Raw genomic sequence first — 18727 nt, 5'->3', positions numbered from 1 at the left:
CGGCAAAAATTACACCCTTATAATCACTTTCTTGTCCATTCGTTTGTCTGTCAAGACTCTCTTTCTCAGAAACGCGCGGAGGTATCAAACTGAAATCAATATAAAATACTCAAGTCTAGGAGTACCTACCGAGAAATTCAAACTTCTAAGTCAACGCAATTAAAAGTCATTCGCAATTATAAAAAACCGGCCAAGTACAAGTCGGATTCGCACACGAAGGGTTCCGTACTATCTATACAACATTAGACATTAGCAAAAAATCAAGTTTGTTGTATGGGAGCCCCCCTTAAATATTTATTTTATTTTAGTTTAGTTATTTATTTTTAAAGTGACTATAGGTAAACCTAAAGATTCTGTGAATATTTCAAGCGTCTACCTGTCACCGTTATTAATATCAAGCAAAAAACGGCAAAACAATCACGTCTGTTGTATGCGAGCCCCCTTTGATATTTATTTTATTCTGTTTTTAGTATTTGTTGCTATAGCGGTCACAGTAATACATAATCTGTGAAAATTTTAATTGTCTAACTATTACGCCTCAAGAGATAGAGCCCTGTGACAGACGAACCGACAGGCAGACAGACAGACAGCGGAGTCTCAGTAATAGGGTTCCGTTGACGCCTTTTGGGTACGGAACCCTAAAAAAATGTGTTGTCCAAAGGCCATACAAATTACCAATTAATCAAAAAGTACAAGGTACTTCCAGTTTACCTAGAAACTTGAAATTTGGTATAAAGGTAAAACTAGCTCTTACGACACCAGCAAGAAAACCTTAAATTTTCATGTCTGTCTGTCCATATCAGAAGCTAATTTAAAATTACCCTACACTGCGACTGTTTTTCTCAGGAGCAGGGCTCTATAGTTTCTCACTTTTGAGTCACTGCAATCTTGACAGGTCGGTTTCACGACGGTTTTTTTTGCGAAAATATTTACCCCCTGTTTCACCATCCATTTATTAAATTTATCTGATCGATAAATGTGATGCCGTCTCTGTTTGTTGTGTTCGACTAGACGGAGACGGCATCACATTTATGCGTCAAATAAAATTAATCAATGGGTGATGAAACAGCCCCAATCTGCTGGTTTACCTTTGCCTACCACACCGCAGTACTGGAGACCGGAGTTTGGAGGCGGCAATAGAGAACGCTGCCGCCCCTTCTCACATTAGGTCCTTCTGTCGCCTTTTACGACACCTTCGGGAAGAGATGGGTCCATCCTACGCTAAAACCGCGCTCGGCACGGACTAGTTTCTATCACCCTCTAATATATAATAAAACTGCGCCAGTAGGTACCACCAACGCAACATCAATATCGCTTTAATCTCAGCATACGAATGAGCGACGAACGCTGAAGTGGCATAGTGCATTGAATCGTTCAAATTCAGAATGCATGAATTTTAAACTGTGCATACAGTTCACATTCACATTTGACTGTACAATGGAAACGTGTTTTAATGAAAGTTGTAGGGATCTTTTCGGGGGGACCGTAAAAGGTCTTCAAGCCGTTGATCCTCTCGTACTCCCGTACCTAATGATTTGTCTCTTTTCCATACAAGCTTACTGTTGGTATTGTTAACAATTTACATACATAAATAGGCTATACAATAGTAGATTATTGTCGTGGCCTGGAAGTAGGCAATTGGCCGTTTAACTAATACGAAGCCAGCAATTGCTATTCCAGCCGAGACTAGCTTTTCTCAAAAATGGTGAATAATTCTGAAATAGAATAAACTTTTCTCAAAATATATTGTGAAATTTAATTTTATTCCAATATTTTTCTTATGCTTTCCCGCCTTTTTTCATTAAAAATAAACTGCAGGTGTATTTTTCCACCGAAAACACCACAAGCTATTTCAGACCCAATAGAAAAAGTCCGGAGTTCCAACAAAATATCTGATACCGGCCATTAGACTTGGCTGTATACGACTTGTGCCAACATTTTCATGGCCTTTTTAACTTAAAAAAAATGTTACTGATTGCAGACGCGCTAATTCATTATTGTCGAGCTAGCGCGCCTGCAATCTTTTTAACTTTTTAATTTTTCGCTGACTATAAACTATGCACTTCACCTTCTGATATGTAAAGAATAATGTCAACTTTTACGGACATTTTTGAGAAATACATATTTATAATGTATACCAAATTTCTAACAAATCCGACCGCTGGGTTGAATTAAACTTTAGATATTTTGACCTAAACAAAGCATGTCACACTCCGCATTTTAGATATTATGAAGCTACAAGACCCAGTGTCGTCGTCTGGACGGACTAATATCACAGGTCTCGCGCGGGCCTATCGGAATGCACATTTATTTATTTACTAGCTTTTACCCGCGGCTTCGCACGCGTAAACTATTCGATCCGGTAGTTGCAATTGAAATTCCGGTATTTTACAAAATTTCCCTGGGAATTCCCAAAATTTATAACGTAGTCTTCATTGAGGTTGTGTAAAGAACAACTGTCCAAAATTTCAAAGCTCTAAACCCAGGGATCGTGGAATATTGGGATAAACTGCTGAACCTACTACTACTGGCTACTACCTGCTACTGGCACTTGAGGTATCCCATCTTAGGCCTCTAGGTTGGCAACGCATCTGCAATACCCCTGGTGTTGCAGATGTTTATGGGCGGTGGTGATCTCTTACCATCAGGAGACCCACTTGCTCGTTTGCCATCCAGTCAAATAAAAAAAAAAAAAAAAAAAAAAGTAGCCTATGTTTTAATTCAGGTTATTAACTAACTTTTGGCCAAATTTAATCCAAATCCGTTCAGCCGTTTCAGCGTGAAGAAGTAACAAACATACTCACTCACTCACAAACTTTCGCATTTATAATACTACTATTTACCCGCGGCTTCGCACACGGAAATCATTAGATCCAGCAGCTGAATTTAAACTTTGAGATTTTTAAAAATTCCCGTGATATTTCCCGTAAATTAAATCGTGGTTTTCATTGACGTTACATTAAGAACAATCATGTCAAATTTCATGAGTCTAAGCCCAGTGGTTGTTATTTCGAGATTTTTATCCCTATTCCGTGGGAATATCGGAATAAAAAGTAGCCTATGTTTTATTCCAGATGTCCAGCTATCTACATACCAAATTTCATCCAAATCCGTTTAGCGGTTTCAGCGTGAAGGAGTAACAAACATACTCACTTACTCACACACTCACAAACTTACGCATTTATAATATTAATAGGATTATTTAGGTACAATTACATATTGTAAATATCGGGTGTGGCCTGTAATACGAGCAAATAATTAAAACATAGATCGTACTCGTCGAACTGAAGCTTTGGGCTTAAAACTAGTTAATTTCATAATACCTTATTCACTAATACCCCTAACTTTCAAATTACCATGGGCTCATAATACCTAAATATAAATCACGAAATTCATTATGGCTTTGATCTAAAACGTCATATTCTCCAAATACCTAAAGATTGAAATGCACAATTCCTTCAAATATCAAATGACCGAAATGGCAAAATATTAAAATAACTCAAACTGAAAACACCTAAATGGCAAAATGCCTAATTTTTTTTTACCGGTGGTTATTTGAGAATGATTTGATATTGATATTATGACTTTAGTATAGTTCCTGTTAAATGGTTAACTATAGAGTTTATGCCAAAAGATTACCGTCGCGGCAGAAAAAGGAAGATTCATCATAAGTAAAAATTGACAATCTTAGTGTAATACAAATTTAGGTATTTTGACATTTGGTTGTTTTAAGCATATTTTGAAATTCGGCCATATTAAGGCTCCGGTGTTTTATGAAACAAAATAGGCATTCTGCAATTTAGGTATTTTGAGACCAAGATGTTTTGAGATCTGGCAATATTGATAAAGAGGTAAAATAAATCTTAGTAGTCATACGGCCAAAGCAGCGATTTTTAAAAATAATGGGGTCTTTAGATTTTCCTTTTTTCATACAAATTAAATACTGTTATCAATGTACGCCATCCTGGAACCCAACTGACGTCGCGATACAAATATCAAGCCTTTTTTGCTTTACAATGCTTCTTCGAATAAACTTTAAAGTGTAATAAAAATTAAAAAACTAATTATTTTTATAAGTCGCTGAACTAATGTTGTTCATTTTGACGAGTATGATCTATGTTTTAATTATTTGCTCATATTACAGGCCACACCCGGTATAACAAACATACTCACTCACTCACAAACTCACTCACTCACACAAACTTTCACATTTATAATATTATAATAGGATTAATAAAATAAAATAAAAATTGTAATACCTATTTATATTTTAGACGACCAGATGGCCTAGTGGTTAGAGAACCTGACTACAAAGCTTGAGGTCCCGGGTTCGATTCCCGTGTCGGGGCAGATATTTGTATGAAAAATACGAATGTTTGTTCCCGGGTCTTGGGTGTTTAATATGTATTTAAGTATGTATCTATCTGTATAATTATATTTATCCGTTGCTTAGTACCCATAACACAAGCTTTGCTAAGCTTACTTTGGGACTAGGTTAATTGGTGTGAATTGTCTCGTGATATTTTAATATTATTATTATTTATTATTTCTCAGTCTTCTTGTCGTTTACTTGCTCACGTGATAAAAATATGTCAAAAGTAATATGCCATTTGTGTTTTTTTTATATTGTTTTTTTTATATTATTGAACGCACTCGACCTTGAAAAAGATTTTCCGAAAAGATTGTAACTAGTCGGGCCGTTCTGAGAAACGGTTGGTTGATCGCGATCTTTTGATTATATATTTTTTTAATTTGTTTATCGTTTTTATTTTTAAGTAGGTTGGTAAAATAATTCTTATTTAAATTGATAAACGGGCAAATACGTCTACATAATATAAATGCGTCGCCGCAACAAATCACTTTTAAATAAGTGATTGATACTGAACTGTTCACATGTTACACACAAGTTCGAGCACTTCGAGTTTGAAATTTCCCGCTTTATGGCTAAAGTTGTATATAAAAGGGATATCATTATCGGCGAGTCAGCTACATCAGCTAAAAGTCGGTGTATCGCTAACGTATTCGTCCTCACGTGCCGCGTTATCAGGGCCGCCCAGTCCCGGCCCGCACGCCAATTGTTTATTTCTACAAAATAATCTTCACAATAATTGTTCCACCAAGCAATGTAAATAAAACATCCGCGCCAAATTATAATGAAACACCAACACACGTTAACATTTATCTACAATGTTGAACTTTTCTTATCACAAATGGATAAATATTTAATTTGAGTTTTTAACGTTGAATCGATTATTAGTTATTTGATGCAAATGCAAGGCTGGAAAGTAACTGTTTGGCACGAGTGCTTATATTGAAACTCGAGCAAGCGAAAGATTTTAGGTAAGCAACACGAGCGTAGCGAGTGGTTCAAAAGGCGAATCCTGAGCGTAGTCAAGGTTTTCAAAGGCACGAGATGCTAAACAACTTTACAGCCGAGCGCAACACATAATTTTTCACCTCACGACAGCGAGAAAAATAGTAGGTAGGTAGATGGAAGAAAATAAATTGAACACTTATAAATCAGTTTTATGGCCCAAAATGAGCTTTATTATTACTAAATAAATGTTTAAAAATAAGAATAAAATAACAGATTTTTTACAGATTTAAATATTACTTCAACAATGTATAGGTAGTCATTCACGATGACGCGTGCCGTGGTTCTTATTACAATGTCATTAATGTCTAATTTTCTCAAAATCACGCGTCTTCGTGGATGGCACTATGTATATCTACCCGAATTGTATACAACAAATCAATAAAGATGATTCTAAAGCAATTTTGTGGCCAGATACGAGGTTGTGAAAATAAGCGGTCGGTATGTGTTTTCAAGGGGGTGCCATTCACGATAACGTTCGAATTTCAAACGCTCTTTCCAGACAAGAGGATAAAAAGCGACTTTCCACGCAGATTTCGAAGGATAAAGGAAGCTTTTTCGAGCTAGTGAGGTGAAATAGTAGATTGATAACCAAGGGTGGAAAGTGACCCATTTCACCCGAGGTATTTCTGTTCGAGGGGAAATGGGCAATTTCACCCGAGTTAGACACTACTTTTCATTTCGACTGTGAGGAAAGTAAAATACTACAAAAAAAATGAGAATAATAATAAATTGAATTTACTTGTATCCAATAACGGTACCTTTTCAACTGGCCACTTGCCACGGCCGACTATAAAAAAAATCGAGTTGGTCACGACCAAGGAGCTTATATACCAAACTGGAGGTTGAACGCCGAACGAAGAAGTTTGACCTTTATTACTTATTTATAGCATCATATACCATCTCCTTCTTTCACATTTCACGAATGACTTCCATCTCTTTCTTAACCTAACTAAAGAAAGAGATGGAATATTTTCGTGACGTAATAAAGATCAAATTTCTTGTTTCAAACGGATGTTCGGCGTTCAACCTCCACTGTAGTAAGTATATAAGCTCCTTGGTCACGACGTGCATCTAGATGGCCATGCCGAAACGTGAAAAAAAGTGTCATTGACGTAACTCAATGAGGGCTATCGCGTATGAATTCACCGCTAGAGGCGCTAGTGTAGCGTGAGGTCTCCGAAATGTCAAATCTCATAGTTTTTGGGTGAGCTACGCGGGTTTATTTATAATTAGAATAATTTTGTGAATATTTTGCAATATCTGAAATTAATTATGGCAAATATGCGTTCCAGGATAATTAATGTCTGTGTTTTGAGACAGTTTTGTCTTTCGGAAACCTTTGTCCTCCCTTTTTTCCGAACAAAACGGGGACTATGCAACACTGTGGCATGCTCCATATTTTATGGTACGGTTTTAAGGTGTATTAAATATTATTTTAATCTAAACTTTGTTTTCACGCCCGTAATAACAGACTTTGAAAGCCATACTTAAAAACCTCACGCATGCAACAGTGCGCCATCTAGTGAGACAAAAAACGATAGCCCTCATTATATTCGACTCGGTGGCTAATCGAAAAATTAAAAAGAAAATACTTTCCACCCTAGAGATGAAAACGCAATTTTCCACCCAGCTATCTACCCATGAAAATTAAACTTTCCGAACAGGAGAGATGAAAAAAATATTAAGTCTTCGTTAATCGCTAGTTTCACAAGAGCCAGCCGAATCTAATTTACAAAACCTATATTTTGTTTTTTAAAGTACCGTTGTCTACATAAATGAAATAGGCAACGACACAGAATTCCGCCTAGAACCCAATCAACTTTCAATTTATTAATTAGAAAATGGTACGTTTTACTATTCAAAGAATGTACTCAGATATAATATATATAAAAAAAACTTTTATTTGGAACTGTAACAATACGGTATTTGACAACTCCTGATTTTGCCATATCTTAATATTATTATGAAAATATAGATAAACAGATCGTGTTTAGCGAAGAGAAAATTTAAATCGGTTGAAAATTGGATTTATAGTGATTTTTTGAAAAATATATATACCTGTCTCTTTCTCAAATGCTTTTCTCTATGCAGCAAGTATGGCGGTACTGGCGTGTGACGTCACATGCCAGTATGTCTTTCTCTGTCTAATCTTGAATTTCAAACCTTTATAACTTTGTAAGGTAGCTTAAAAATAGTTTTTCTATTCGATAACAGGCATTGTGTAGTTTTAATTTATAAAACATATACAAAATAGTCAAATACCGTATTTGGTATAATAATGTAAGGCTGTTGTGAAAATTTACAGAATCGGACAATAGAAAACTATTATGAAGAAAAAAAACGGAAATTGACGATGAAACTATAATATTGTAGAAACCATTAAAATCGATTAACTTTGTCAATACTAAAAACCTTTTAAAAAAAATAAGTAAAAAAGGAACTTTCTGCCAATACTTATTAAATCTCATGTTATATGGTGGTGATCTCTTACCATCAGGAGACCCAATTGCTCGTTTGCCATCCAGACGAATAAAAAAAAATAACTATTAACAATGTAACGTTTAACGACCGGATGGTCAAGTTGTTAGAGAACCTGACTACGAAGCGTTAGTCCCACGTTCGATTCCCGGCCGGGGCAGATATTTGTATGAATAATACGAATGTTTGCTCTCGGGTCTTGGATGTATGTATTAATATGTATTTAAGTATGTATTTATCTATATAAGTATGTTTATCCGTTGCCTAGTATCCATAGTACAAGCTCTGCTTAGTTTGGGACTAGGTTATTGGTGTCAAGTGTCCCATGATATTTATTATTTAACTTTTTGTCAATAAACATTTATTATTATTATTAATTTATCTACAAGTGATAAAAAATAAATCAATATTTACTTACTATCCTACTAAAAGTTTGTACTCAAAATACTTTACCTAGTAAAGGCACGTAATTTGAAATATTGTAAGAAGCTCCAAAAAAATATGCACATGTAAAAAAAAATACACACCCCAACGCGACTATCCCAACTTCTTAAGTACGAGTATGTATGTGTTTCTTAGGTTTATCCGCTAATTTTCTATCTCAAACGTACCTATGACCAGAGCACATTATTAAATTGTTTGTTGTGTTCCGTTACAGCATAGCGTTATTCACGTTTAGACTTTATACCAGTTCATTATGTAAAGTGGAGCCTAAAACAACTCTTTGTGAACATAAAGTGTTATCAGCCCGTCCCAACGCCACCAAATTTAAAAAGGTCCCCTGTGCTAATACGAGCATGAGTTGAAGTACATGATGTTTAGAAAACATTTTAATTCAATCGGTTTCGTGAAAATTGGGTTCTATTTATTGAATCGTTTTTTTTTTACTTTTTTATGCTATATACAAGGTGTGCCGGAAACCGATGCCAAAACAAGAGGGCTGGTGGCGAAGTCATAAGTTTACAGATCGAACAAATAAGAAATGAAAATGTTGAATAATCAAATGGTTTTCGAGTTATTAGATTTTTTTACGGGTAGGGTTGAAATAAAAAATTTAAAGAAACTATTTAATTAGTATCAAAAACGTAAGAGTAACTACTATTATTATAAATAAATATTATTCTATTTTTTCCTTCTATATTTTATGCCTTAAGCTGCTATTTACTCTTAAACTAGATACTAATAATTCTCAAGCAAACTTAGCCGTTGTAGTTTTCCTTGTAAGTTTGATATACTTACTACCATCATGAATTTTTTCAAAATTTTAAAACAATAGTTTAGCTTTTAGAGGGGGCCCGAGGACGGTCGATTTTAATGAAAATTTGTACTTTAAAGTTGAATATTTCGCAAAAAGATGACCAAATCGAAAAACTTGAAGGTTTTTTTTTTTATTATTTGACTGGATGGCAAACGAGCAAATGGGTCTCCTGATGGTAAGAGGTACCTTAAAAAAATGTTTTTTTATATATTTTATTTATATTTGATCCATTTTGTCGGCATAGTAGCTATATAATATATACGTGCAAAATTACAGCTTTCTAACACTAGACTTACTAGATAGTCTCTGAGCAAAGCCGCGTACAGACGGACAGACAGACATAACGAAACTATAAGGGTTCCGTTTTTGCCATTTTGGCTACGGAACCCTGATAAAGGGTGAGTATATTTATGTAAAAGTGTGGGAATATTATGGAACTTTTAAAATTTGCTTAATCTGTCAGTAGTTTTGGTTTTAACGACAACCTGTATAGATAACCATCCAACGAAAATTATTTCTTTTTTGTAGGTACTTACTTAGATTAAGGGGCTGTTTAACCACCCACTGATTAGTGTTAACTGACGGTTAATTGTGCTGCCATCTCCGTCTATTCGAACAAATTAAATAGAGATGGCATCACATTTAACCGTCAGTTAACACTAATCAGTTGGTGGTGAAACAGCCACTAATTGTTTAGTTTCTTGGTTAACCACTTTTTTATGACTAGATCTCGGGGAAATTGAATGAACTTTTTAAATTTTGTAGGGACACCTGTACTGATTTGGTTATATTTTGAATTAACTCGTGCTTGTGCTTTTGGATATCATCATTTGGCGAAGTGCGATCAAAATGAGGATGATCGCAATTAGCCACTGGAACTACTCTATAATATCTGGTTGCCATTCGAGTAGGTACTTAAATGTAGTTGCTAAGCAATTTATGTTAGTCGCAACGCATAATGGTCAAGTGGAACGGATGGTATACAAGGTGTTAATTAAATAGCTGAAAACCAGAAAGTAGTTTGCTCAGAATCGAGAGTAGAATCGATTACATTATATTTTAAATTAGGTAGTGTTTGTGTTCTTAAATTCCTTTTTTATTGTGCCCAGTCTAAGAGTTAGGACTGCACCACAGGCGCCAATTAATATTTTAGCGAGGTTGCATACTATTTCGATAATTGTTTAAAAATGTAATTTTCTTTTAAAAACATCAAAGCGCAACTGACAAATACAAATTATGAGTGTAGAGTTAGAAATTAAGTAGAATTACTGGCTTAGCAAAACACACGGATATCTTTTGAAATAATGAAGGAAATAAATGCAATCAACTATCTTAAGATGAAAAAATATTTTTATTATTATTATTACTATATCACCAGGAGGACTCCTCAACAGTTAACGTCTTTGCATCGGGGAAAGCGATACGTATTTTGCAAAAGATGACGAACTATTGACAATAACCTATGTGACTTAGATTAATTAATTACAGTAAAAAGCGAGAAAAAAATGTACCAAATGTCAATTAAACCAACTCTATAAAACCACAAAATGAAGTTTCCACTGATCTGTTTGAAGTCAGCACGAGTCAGCTGGAGTGATCAAAATCCAACCGATAGTATACATATACATAGGTATCTACCTAAGTAAAGTAGATGACTAGGTGTAGGTTCCTCCTGGCTCGTGCTGAAGCGATGCGACATCAAACAGAAGAGTAGAAAGTTATTTTCGTGGTTTTTGTAGTCAGATCAACTTTTTAGCTGTTGCTTGTTTTAAGACATATGTAAGTAATATGTAATTGAGTTCAATACATATAATACCTATAACGCTCAGCACAATAAACATAGGAAGAAAAGCCTACATAATTGGCAATTCTAATAGACATCAAATATTTAAGGATTTAATGGAACAATACCATTTATGTTTATATTTATCCTTTTGTTCACGCTATGCCCTGTAATTACATGGCATCGGCTTAGCAAATAAAAGGGGTTTTGTTGTTCAAATAATTAAGTAGCGGGTAATTAATGAAACTGTTCACAAAAATAATATCTTCACGATAAAGTTTTATTTAGGTACGGATTATTTAACTAAAGGACAGACTTTGTAAACAATGTTAACTCCAACGAAATAATATTTTATTTGTTCAACATCATCATCCCAAGCACATATAGGTACTTAGGAACGTCACACAGATAGACATAGACCTCCGGTTAGAATGTGAGCTGATGCTACTAAGTTCCCACGTGAGCTACATGTCAATTGGGAGCTTCATACATACCATTATATATCAGTATCTAGTTCGAAAAATTCCTGTATTTATTTTTACGGTTTTCCGGTAAGTTTTTTTACCTAAATTATACCGAAACTAGAATATTGAAAAACTAGAAAAGTATAAGTTGCAGAGGTTCGTTATTACGACACGTGATGCGTGTTTTACCATAATGTATAACCTTAAGATCTATTTTCCTTTGCTCAGTATGAGCGATAATCTGCTTTACCAATTGAGTATGACATACTGCATCAAGCTGTCAACCTGCTAAACATAATCTTGTTTAAAGGTGACCATAGCAACCCTACCACTGACTAACACTGACAATTAAAAAGAACATTATTTGATTCAAACTCTTACGACGATGTTTATTAAAAAGGTTTGGTATTGATATGAAACTAGATATATGTTAGAGGTGTATACTATTTTGACCCTTATTATCATGTCTAGTAAGTATAATTTGATATGCCCTTGTCTACTTAGTGCTTTGGTTTCAAAACGTACTAAGAATCTATGACTGTATAAAGGAATCAATTTAATAACTGACGAAGGTTTTCCTACTCCCACTGTACATCATTCCATGCGTTGGCATATTCGGCGAAATGATGATCTATGACGAACAATGTGTTCTCAAAACAGTTTTTTTACGAATATGTGTCACCAAGCTTGTGTTTATTAGCTAATTTAATTTAAAAAAAGTAAACCAATATTGCGTAATCATTGTCAGACACCAAAAATTCGCATGTGGTACCGTTTATAAAAATACAGCGACGCGTTCATAAATTACTGTTGGAAAAAAATGGCTTCTCGGCATACCGTGAGATATGGCCAATATAACGGGCATGATGTACGCTGGATGGGAGTTGCGCGGTCAATATTGATATGCCTTTATGACCCATTTACCTTTTAGGTTGGCGCGTTACGAGAGACCGGCACCGGCGGAATTCCGCTAGTACCCCGTTTAAAATCCACACAGCTTTGGAACAGCTAACTTGTTTACATTACCTGCTTTTGGTCGAACTACACGTTTTTATTCCATTTACTCTCGTACTGCATCAGCCAAACACTATTGCAGTAGAATTGAAACTGCTCCTCGAAACGGACAGGCGCATCTTAATGTACCATCGCAAGCAAATAACTTAAAGTTGACTTTAAAGGTTCGTGCTTGCGCATTACAGTGAATTACATAGTGTACTTATACACATAAAATGGTTTAACATGTTGAACATGGTTGAATGAATCGGCAGACTTAAACACAAAGTAGGTACGAGTAAGTATTATGTAGGTGCTTGTACCATCCGTCTTCTTCATCTTGACGGCTCTTGAACTATTTTAAAAGCACTTTTAAACTCTGATTTAACTAGCTATGAAAACGGCTAAAAAACTTAATAGTTATATTAAAAGCATTGGGGGAATTACAATGACCGTATTAAAATAAAAATAAATGTCAAATATTAAATTGCATTTTCAATAAATAAGCGGTCCAATGCGGCAAGAGCAGCGATGTTTCTTTTCTTTAGTCAAATTTACTGACGAGGAGTCTATAAGTATGTTATTATTTGATGCTGTATGAAGATACTACTCAAATCACTCAGTAGGCTTGGTCAAAGTACGTGAAGATAAACACATTGATTATTTATTTATATCAGAGCTCAATAAAAAATTGGGTATTTTGTAACTGCGATCGAATAAATGTACAATATGTGCTTATAAAATAAATTTAAATGCTCTGTCGATCTACTCGTAGATTCGACGCAGGCCAGCGATCGCTCGCAGCTCCGACGATAAATCAACTCGACGCTTTTATGTATAAAAAGAAAAAAAGTCCAGGAAAGTCGTTTATTTGTTTCCAACAACTATATTCGAGCGGTTCCCAAGCCTCTATACTTTAATAAAATCTTACTGTGAAATTGAAATTTCCCATTTCGTTGCCCTGGGCTCGGCGGGAACTGGGAAGAGGCTTAGTTACCGGGAAAAATGGTTCAGATGGAACTTTCTGTGTTCACCTTTAATTAGATAGAAAATTTGGTGTCACCTGGTGTTAGAATGGGTGGAATTATTTTCCACAGGACTGTCTTCTACGTGTTTGAAATGTTATGCACTAAATGCTGAATGAAGTAAAAAGGATAAGTTTTTATTTTATTTTTAACTTTTAATTCTTAACTAAGTGTTAAATAAAATAATAGCTTTTACTTCTTTATTAGTACCATGAGGACGTCGTATCTGTATTCAGAATCTGATGATGAAATTGTAATTAAAGATAAGTTTTGTTCTCCTATTATATAAGGGAACGCTTAGACATTAGATTAATTCCCCACCTTTGTCGATTTGCACGGGGTGGCATCCCGGCGGTCCCCAGCCCTCCACAAAATAAATTACCGAGATTAAAATTCTCAAAAAAATATTTATTATTTATAAAAAATCTTTGCTCTATAAATGAACCGAAGTTACTTAATAAGTTTGGTGGCAATATGGACACTTGAGGTAACAAACCAGATTTGAACCTTAATCAAATTGCGTGTAATTTTTATGAAAGCGGCCGCGGAAATTATTACTGAGCGCCGGAATAAAAAAAAACAATAATTAGCTATTCTGTGCACAGAGCCCAAATTCAGGCAATGTGGTAAATATAAAAAGTTGTAATTCGGCTATTGATATGCCGTCCACGTACGTTAATGTACGGTCTGAAGCAGGTGGTGTGAAATGTCGCAGCTCACGCTTACAACTTTATTCCGGTAGGTTACATTCATTCCGCATTTGCCAATACCGCCGCCGCCGCGCCGTATTCTGCTTGCCTGCCTCCGCCCCAACTTTGCAAAAAGCAAATGCCACTCTTAACGCGTTTTCGTTGTAGGTACTTAATTTGATTTTACACATTCCCCCAAGTACTTCAGCAGCACACACTTAATATGAGGTGAAGTTCAACTGGACATCTGAACGAACTACTGAATTGTAAGTAGGTACCTACTTCATTTTTTATTTTTCTGCTTTAAGTACTTTTAAATAGATCCATAATTATATCTCGTTTACTTAATTTGCATTGCGAATTAAGAAGTTCGGAATTGTTCTGGATGAATTTTAAGGAGGCTTTATTAAATAGGCGTGACATTGTTTGCATATTTTTTTTACGTTTTGTGTTCAAGATTCGCATAGGTAGGTATTTTACGAGTACCTACAGAAACCAAAGTTGTAATAAAATGTTTTCGTATATGCTTGCCTACAATTGATAACTATTATTAACTCCTTTTTAGGGTTCCGTAGCCAAATGGCAAAAAACGCAACCCTTACGGATTCGTCATCTCTGTCTGTCTGTCTGTCCGTTCGTATGTCACAGCCACTTTTTTCCGAAACTATAAGAACTATACTGTTAAAACTTGGTAAGTAGATGTATTATGTGAACCGCATTAAGATTTACCTACACACAAAAATAGAAAAAAATAATTTTTGGGGTTTCCCATACTTAGAACTGAAACTCATTTTTTTTTTCATTAATTAACCCATACGTGTGGAATATCTATGGATAGGTCTTTAAAAATAATGTTAAGGTTTCTAATATAATTTTTTTCTAAACTGAATAGTTTGCGCGAGAGACACTTCCAAAGTGGTAAACTGTGTGTCCCCCCCCCCTGTAATTTCTAAAATAAGAGAATGATAAAACTAAAAAAATATATGATGTACATTACCATGCAAATTTCCACCGAAAACTTGGTTTGAACGAGATCTAGTAAGTAGTTTTTTTAATACGCCATAAATCGTAAAGTAAAGGAAACTTTTCTATTATGTTACTTGCTGCTACGGAACCCTTCATGGGCGAGTCCGACTCGCACTTGGCCGCTGTTTTGCATATTGCCGCAGTTTTTTCTTCTATTAACGTAGCATAATTTCATGTATTATTATTTAATGACTAGATATCTTAAGATACGTCAGTAAAATTTTACCTAAAATGAGATTTCAACTTGCATGCATGTTCTGTTCTTTAGGACAATGGTACGAGTAGACTCAGCTGAGGCCACAACCGCTTTTTTTTCGTTATATCTAATTTCTTCATCTTGAGGTTTAAAACTTATTTTGACACTGCCATTAGGAGTAAGCTTTATAAGAAAGTGCCTAAAATGTCAGTTATCCATTAAAATTTTCGGTGACGGCGGTCCAACAAGGCGTGATTTCAGTTGATCAATTACTATTTAATCGAAAAACACGGCGAAATTGGCAACGGTCAAATTAAATCTAATGAATTCTTTCAGTTGATATTTCAATCAAAGAGTATTCTAACTTGTAGCTGGTTTCAAAAGGACAGTTTGTAGGTACTTTATAAGCAACAAATGATTTTGTTACAAATTTTAAATTATGTCTATACTCTCGAGGTTTTAAAACCCTCATTTACCTCTTTTAAAAGTGTACAATCTGTCTCTTAAGATTTGTAATGAACAAAACAACATTATACACTTTTTGTAATTTAGTGATTTTACTAATTTTCTAGAACCATTACACCTATCCTAAATAGTAATAAGTAAACACGGAATAAAAATTGTACGAGATACTCTTGTTATTATTAATCGAATCTTTTTTTTTAATTGAGTCCGTCGCTTTGGTTATAATTTTCAATTCCTTAAAGTGCCAAAAATTTATCAGTTTACTTTTATTTATTTCTCACGTACCTATGTTACATTATTTGGGTGTGGGTATTCATTTTCTGAATATTGTGCATACCTACATATTTTTTCGTCGGCCAAAGTGAAAATGAAATAGTATACCAAAAGTGAAACACCAAACATATTTTTCGCATAGCTAATCTCAGTTGAAATAAGGGCGTAAGCATATGGTGTAATTTTTAGGCGCACACCTCGCGCAGTCAACGAGATTCAGTCACTTTTCTACTAGCTTTTTGAGAATTTTCGGTGCCGTAAGCGCGCGTCACAAAAGCCGCGTCGGCGGCGCATAAAAAAACGCCGTGTACATAGGCTCTAACCGGATATTGTGTTTTTTTTTAATTCAGTATATATCTACAAAATGTTTCCAAAACCCATTTATACAAAATTTAGCGATCAATACGGACATTGGATGCACATGATTAAAAAATAACATAGTCAGGATTTCTTTAATAATATGTGTTTAATCCTCATAAATAATTGGATTGTAAATCGTTGATTCGACGATTGTAAACGTTGATCATAAATTCAGTGCGCCACAAAATTATTTCCGAAAATTTGATGCAAATTTTCTTAACCTGTGAGTTAAAAAGTAAGAAAAAAAGTCGAAAAAAATTATTTAAATTATTTATTTAAAAAATTAACTCCAAAGTGTTAATTCGTTTAGTCAAAACTTAACCAATTTTAGAGTCTCATGCAGAGCAACACAAATTCCGTGTTTTATTTTTCTACAGCAAACTGAAATACTCCTGAAAAAAAAAACTAAAACAAAAATTAATAAAATAAATCAAAACAAAATAAACCCAAAAATACACAAAATTTAAAAACACCACACAAATAGTTTACTTTACACTAACCTTTTAAAACCAGCACTGGTCACAATCACAGCACAAAACGTTCATCACTTCAAATTCATGGCCACAGAAAAAGTACAGTTTCTTTTGTTTTCAGTCAACCGTTCGAGACTGCGGTGAAATTTCACACAGGTGATATGAACATTGCTACGAGGCCGTAGCAGTCGCGTCGCGAGCTCTGGAGACTGCTGCGACGGCTGCGGACGTGGCTCTGAGCGCCAAACAGACCCGCACGGGCATTTATGTGACTTGGGGTGGCAACGCGCACGCGTCCAAGACCCTGTTGCTTCATAGTGACGTGCATGTGTCTATGGCCCAACTGTCGATAAAAAAAATGTTTTGTACTGATCTCGATCATTTTATTAAGCGGGTGGACCGATTTGTATGCGGTTTTTTTATTTGAAAGCAGGTTTTCTAGCGATGGTTCTTGGACATGTTTCATCAAAATCGATTCAGCCACTTTTAAGATATTGAACTTTGAAGTGACAAAGTCGGGGGTTTTTCAACTTTTTTTTGGTTAGTTTAGGTTATTTTGAATATACCTACTAAGCGGCCAATGATGTCTTTGTAATGATTGTGCCACGTGTATTTTTTATACACTGATGAATTGCGCCACTATTTTTTTTATGTGATATGGTTTTGGAGCAAAAGCCTCTCTATGAAGAACTATATCCGGCAACTCTTTCTGTTCGCTCTATTTGCTGGGTGCAATGTAGGAGGTGGGGGAACCATGAATCGATCGCAGCGCGCACCTTGGCCAAACAAGGAACTTTTCGGCGGACCAACTGTCACTATTTACTAGTGAAATTTGCGTATTCGTGCATTATTAAGCAAACATAAATAAATATGCGTTACGAAACCTGCTGCGTAGTTAACTGCAAAAACAATAGCAAAAACAGTGATTACAAAATTCTATAAATTTCCACAAGAAAGATGTTTTGTATGGCGTCGATGTCACTGAAATATGACGAATTACACGAGCTTCAATAGTGTGACTCGTAATGAATTTATGATCTTCACATTTGGTTTCATTACTCTTGTCCAAGAGTAATGAAAATGTCCATATTGAGCCAAAAATAATTGTTTTCCTTTTAAGGTAGTACTATTAGTTATTCTGTGCCTTTATTGTTGTTGTTTGTGGTTGGAAAGCGGTGTCGTATAGTGTGATCGAAATCTAGTTTTTATAATGAATTTGGCCATGTTTAACTGAAAATACACAAAAAATCTCCATTACTAACGACTTACTACAGTCATAAATAATCGTCTGCAACATATACGAAATGCGTTATTTGATTAAATTTGTTTACTTATTTCTTTACTTCTCGTGAAGACAGTCATAAGAAAGTCCGTGTGCTGAAATAACTTGATTGTAGCATTTAAGACGGGAAATTAAAAAGGTCAACGTTATTATCGACACTATAGATTTACATGATCGAATAGAATATATGTAAATTTCGATATTTCATTGAAATTATTTGTTTGTTTACTTATTCTTCGTACCGGCAGCCAGCCATTTGATATTTTAAAGTCCGCCGTAATTGTAACCGCTAGTTGGTGCTTTCATCGCGCACCCAGCGAATCGCTTGCATCTTCGCCTCAACCGGCCTTGACGCAGGTGCCCCCTGAGAAGCACTCACCATGTGGCTGAATACGCCCGCCTTTGGGAGTACATTCAAAAAACATGTTTTATAACACATCCTTATCCCTGATTCTGACTGCACAAAGCCGAGGCTGCAATTGGCTACAAATCCGTTCAGGAAAAAGAAGTGTGTGAGAAAATCAAGTTAAACGAATCCGTGACATGTAGATACAACGTTACAAGTGGAGCTAATACAAAAATGTC

General features: G+C 35.1%; 1 protein-coding gene across 1 annotated transcript in view; it reads right to left on the bottom strand.

The window, feature by feature from the left end:
• LOC141434114 (discoidin domain-containing receptor 2-like) overlaps positions 1 to 17081 on the bottom strand; it is a 316685-nt gene extending 299604 nt beyond the window's left edge. Inside the window, exon 1 of the mRNA XM_074096403.1 lies at positions 16888 to 17081. The gene's annotated coding sequence lies outside the window, so the exon portion shown is untranslated. The remainder of the gene's footprint in view (positions 1 to 16887) is intronic.
• Positions 17082 to 18727: the final 1646 nt, after the last annotated feature.

The sequence above is a fragment of the Choristoneura fumiferana genome, chromosome Z (genome assembly GCF_025370935.1).
Source record: "Choristoneura fumiferana chromosome Z, NRCan_CFum_1, whole genome shotgun sequence".
In the NCBI taxonomy this organism is placed as follows: domain Eukaryota; kingdom Metazoa; phylum Arthropoda; class Insecta; order Lepidoptera; family Tortricidae; genus Choristoneura; species Choristoneura fumiferana.
The sequence above is the reverse complement of the archived record's forward strand: the minus strand, read 5'-3'. Positions and strand labels throughout refer to the sequence as shown.